This window comes from Capsicum annuum, unplaced genomic scaffold (genome assembly GCF_002878395.1).
Source record: "Capsicum annuum cultivar UCD-10X-F1 unplaced genomic scaffold, UCD10Xv1.1 ctg2684, whole genome shotgun sequence".
Lineage (NCBI taxonomy): Eukaryota > Viridiplantae > Streptophyta > Magnoliopsida > Solanales > Solanaceae > Capsicum > Capsicum annuum.
This window is the reverse complement of record NW_025833162.1, coordinates 1,451,640-1,457,159: the sequence shown is the minus strand read 5'-3', so window position 1 is coordinate 1,457,159 and position 5,520 is coordinate 1,451,640.

The following is a 5,520-nucleotide window of genomic DNA, read 5'->3' as shown; positions in this document are numbered from 1 at the left end:
TAAGATTGAGGCTAAGTCTTTGATACATGTTATGGTTAGTTGAAGTTTAATGTGTTATGATTGGGAAGATTATGGTGTATTTATTTTGTGTAATTCCATGAGTTGGAAGGAATATTGGAGTAAAGCATTTGTGTAGGACTCGATTTGCAAGAAGTATGTCAGGTGTGCTTGAGGTGAGTGCAAAGAAATTTTCTTGATAAGAGGTGTGTAGTGTATGAGAAGAGGCTTTATAAGTGTTTGATTAGGAATGCGCATATGGTTATGAAGATAGGCTTGAATGTTGTGTTTGTGTGCATGTGGATGGGTGCCTTGCACATTAGTAAATGGCTAGTGCTAGGTGGATTGGAGTTGTTGAAGTGGTAATGAGAATTACTCTTAAAGTGAGAGGTTGTAAGAATATAGATGTGTGGGAGCTCATGATTTAGAATGGGGTTATGTGGCAAATCTTGTGGTTCTAGGTTAGGCATGAAAATGATGAGGGGGTTTGGTTCGAGGGGATATAAGTAGATGAAACTATCGGTGTCATGTGAGGATTGTAAGTTGAATCGGTCAAGTATAGTATCAGAAAGGTATAGTAGAGAGTGTTTGAGAAGTTTGGTTGAGTTTGAGAGTAAGGATTGGCCTTGCTTGAAGCTTAGTACTTTTATCCTGACTTATGATTCATAGGTTTAGGTTTCAAGTTATGCGATTATGGTAATTTCATGATCCCTGATTCAGATGTCTTGTTTAGATCTTGCCTAAAGTTCTTTGCTCCTTTAGACCATTAGAATTCCTTGGGAGGCTAGTACGATTCAGTTTTCATAGCTAGCAACCCAATTTTTAAAATTTGGCAGATAGATTTCTATGGTCTTCCATTTTTTTTTGAACTAGTCTGGTCTTACCACTCAAAATTTTATAGGTATGAGCAATTCGATAAGTAGTTGCTTGCGCCCAAAATCTATGAATTCAGTTCAGTATGTGTATCAGGCATCAGTTTTAGATTCGGATATATAATTGTGATTCATTCTGTAAGCATTCATTAAACAATCTTTGTTTTCCAAGTATTCTAGTGCAGACAATATAATACCCATTGTGTAGTCTTATCCTTGTTTCTCATGACCTATGCCTGCAGAAATTATCTCTTCGCTGTCTATGACTACAATTTCACCCTTATCACATCAAGTGAATTCTAAAATATCAGTATGAGCCCGCTCTTTAATATAGGAAGAAGTCAAATCAACTCAGATTCAGTCGAGAATTACAGTTGTCCTCTATCTATTCTTTTCCAGTCTTGGATCTAGCTATATAGCTACTCTCATCATAAGTTTGTACATTCAATGAAGTAATTAAAAATTTAGAAAGATATGGATTCAGATTAGCAAGTTGTTTCAGCTGTGTGTCTTCAGTTTTCTCTATATTCTTGGCCAAAAAGCAACATTCAAGGACGAATATTTCCAAGGGGGAGATATTGTAATACCCCGCTCATTTCTTAAGCCTAAATCTATCTTTTGAGTGAATATAGATGACTTCCAAATTGATTGTTATTTATCTCATGTTGTATTTTCCTAAATTCTACTCTCTATCATGTGGAAAATTGGACAAGTTTTCCATCGACATAAGATTCACCCGAATCGGACACCCGGTGAGGAAGTTAGAGCCATTTTGTAATTCCCCGAGACTCTAACCAATAGTGAAACCATGAATCAAGTTCTTGAGAAATAAATTATAGTTCTTTGGTTGTTTTCTAATCAAGGATGGTGTGTATTAAGGCCTTAAAGATGTCCTAATGATTGGGTGAATCAAAACATTCCTTACCGATTGAATTCTAGGAATAGATATTGGTATAGTCAACTTCAAACAAGAATATCTTTCATTATACTTGGAATTTTTGAGCTCATAACCTATCCACAGATAGATAATCTAATTAGATTTCCAACGATACCAATTTTGCCAAAATTTGATATCGTAGAAAAGAGTTTTGCCCATTTTACTACAACATGGTCAAGTTGGAAAATGGTAAAGATGGTTCTAACGGGCTGTCACGTTTCTGACGCTATTTCTGACGACGTCGTCACTTTCTGACGTCATTTCTAATGATGTCATTAGCCTTAGGCAGAAAATTTAAAATTCAACCCTTTTGTGACGACATTTCATGACGGCCTATCTCAGGTCAGACGGCCTATCACGGATGTCGTCAGCAAGTTTTTTCAGCAATTAAGGGGCATTTTTAAAAGGGTATTTTGGTCTTTTTCATCCATTTTGACCCTCTATATATATCCAAGTAAAGAAGAAAACTTCATTCTTCTTCCATTTCATAAAGAATACTAGGGTTTCTCTCTCAAAAATCCAATCTAAATTTCCCAAGAACATCAAGAATCCAACCATATATTTTATAAATTGCTTCAAAATTCAAGGTACCCAAGTCAAAAGCATCAAGAACCGTAACTCAAGAAGTGTAAAAGGAGTCTATAATAAGTTTCTTCATTCACGTCCATAATCAAGGTATGTGGAGTTTGAACAAGAACACTTCTTTCGTTCTTGTACCCAAAGATTTAATTTCTACTATTGAAATTCATGATTTTGTAAAGTGAGTTTACACCCAAGTTACTTTATTAATAATTTATGATATTCGACCTATACAAAATTGATACACATGACTATTTCATCATTTTATTTTTTAAATTGAGAACTTATGCCATGAGTTGAATATTATTATTATGAGTTGATGATTTTCGAATGATTTGAGATAAGAGTCATGATTTAAGCTTTTCTATGAGAATTTATATTATTGAATATATATTTATATATTGATATTTGAGCTTGAGAGTCAAGAATGAGTTCTGTGATGTTTTCTTGAAGTTTTTGATACATGATTAATTTACAACTTCCAAATTATGACTTGATATTTAATATTTTGAATTTCATGTTCTACCATGAGTTGGTATTTCAAGTGCTTTCAAGACATGTGTCAAGCTTTAAGCTTCCTTATGACAAATTGGATTATTGAGTATATTGATTCATTAGATTGAGTTGTTATAATGAGTCTTGATATTTCCTCAAAGTTATTAGTGTTGCCATGACTAAATGAATTGGTACATCTTGATTTGAGAAAGATTGTTTGATTTTGAGTCGAGTTAGGAATCCACAGTTGTATATGATTTACCATTGAGATATATTATTATTTTGGTTTTCATGATTGATCCATGAATTGATATTGATTAAGGTGGATTTCCTAACGCGTTCTAAGCTGAGTCTGGGAGGAGTATTTAGCACCGAGCGGGATCTTTGGTATTTCTCCAAAACTACGTGCCACCGTAGGATTGATGTTGATAATTGCGGGCCAAAGGCCGAGTATGGGTTTGTGATCGTGAAATTGAGGTTTTACTCCATGGAAAGAGTACGATGCTCCTGCCAATGTGGGGTTCTCTCCTTAGGAAGGCAATATGCTGGACTCCATGCGGCTCATATAGTGTAGTTATGTTGGTTATAAGAAACTCCCAAGTCCATAATTGTCCAAGTTTTCATGAGTTACCGAGTTACTCTAAGTCATAATTTAAATAGTTTGGGTTGAGTATAATGATTTATGAGATTTATAATGAGTGTACTATTATTGATGATTTACAAGGAATATATTTTAGTTAATTCAAGAGAAGAAAGTTGTCATCGTCATCATGCATGATTTTCATAATCATTTATGATATTATTTATAATGTTGCATTGCACCCCCACATACCCAGTACATTCCTTAAAGTACTGACCCCCATATATTTCTATATGCTACAGTGTCTTATAATGTGGGTGCAAGTTGTAGCGCAGATACCGTATTCAGTCAGCTGCCGCTCCCATTCAGCAGGTGATGAGTCCTTTTGATTCGAGGGCTTGTGTTGGTTATACAGTTCGAGAAGTATTGTATTTTTCTTATTTTAGTTGTACTGATCATAGATAGGTTGTAGTCATGACCCGGCTATCTAAAGTCAGTACCAGTAGAGGCTTCATAGACAGTCAGTAGAAGTTGATGTATTCAGTTTCAGTTGCGTTTGGTAAAAGTAGAGTTGTAATCTTGTAAAGTTCATGTTTATATTGATCAAGTTCAGAGAAGTTCTATATTTTCACTAACATTATATAGATTTAAGCATTTATCCAGTTGTTTATGAGTTATGCTAGTAGGAGGGTTAGCTTGGGGTCACTTGCGCCCCTAAGCACCGTGTGATGTCCCGGGACCAAAATTTTGGAGTATTACACCTCCTCAAGGTACAATTGTGGGTCCCCACCTACCTCGGACCCATATAACTCTGATGGATTCATCCGCATAAAATAACGGATCCTAGAAGTAGCTACATCACCTCCCTTCTGATTAGCAACTATAGCTTAGTTATTGGCCCAAACATTAGCGGTGACTGTTTGCGCTAATGCCTGAAAGGCTACCCGAAACTCGGCATGAGACACAGTCTCATTCAAAGGATCAAAAGGTAGGGGTTGCTCATCCTTATTTCTGCAGGTATTCACTCTTCAGAGAGGCATTTTCTGAAATAAAAGAGCATGAATTATTAGATGAGAGGGACAACTTTAGGCACGACGGAATCTGAAAGAAAGAAACAACTTTTTTCTTAAAATGTATTTTATCCTCTTGCTCATAGATGTGGCACGCTACACACCGTTGATTGAGACTCCACTCAACGTGGCTTTTCAGACTCCCTACGACTCCTTTAAAACCATAGGCACTGATACCAAGTTTGTAACGATCCGAAATCACCTCCTGGGATGTCACACGGTGCTTAGGGATATGAGTAGCCCCAAGCTAACCTTTAAGCCTATCACTTCTCATAATAACTTATTCAAGAAAGAATACATAAAACCCTAACACTGTCATATAAAGTGAAAGGAAATATGAAGGTACTACTTGGTCCAAACGACCACAAAACTAAAATCTCAACACAACCACAATCTGATAACTAGTCTGACAAAGCCTCTACTACTCCATGAACTCGAGAGCCGTTGGGACAGGTTCGCAACTAACTCAAACTAAACTGAAAGTAATAACATAAACATTCGAATACTGAAATGTCTGAAGATAGGCCCTAGAACAATGAGGACTCGCCACTGTAGAAATGTAGATGAAGGTACTCTAGAATCACTGACAAGACTGGGATTGAGCACCTGAACCTACATTATAAGACAATGTAGCACATAGACGTATATGTAGATCAATACTTGGGAATGTACTGAGTTTGTGGGGGTGTATGCATTTACATAAAAAAATATCAATACTCTTTAATCAAATCATGTATGCAAATAGGAATGACTCACATGGCTTGAATAAGTCTAAAATATAAAGCTCATAAATCATGTAGAATGAAGAATATAACACAAATCTCGTGAGTCATTATACTTTGGCTTTAGAATCTACTCTCCTCTTATTGTATTACCCATAGGCTAAAGGAAACTTTAGACAATACTTTCAACTCATTCACATGTCTCGTGGAGAGTAAAACTTCTTTAATGCTCAAGAACTCATAACTCTTTTGAACTCAAGTACTTGGA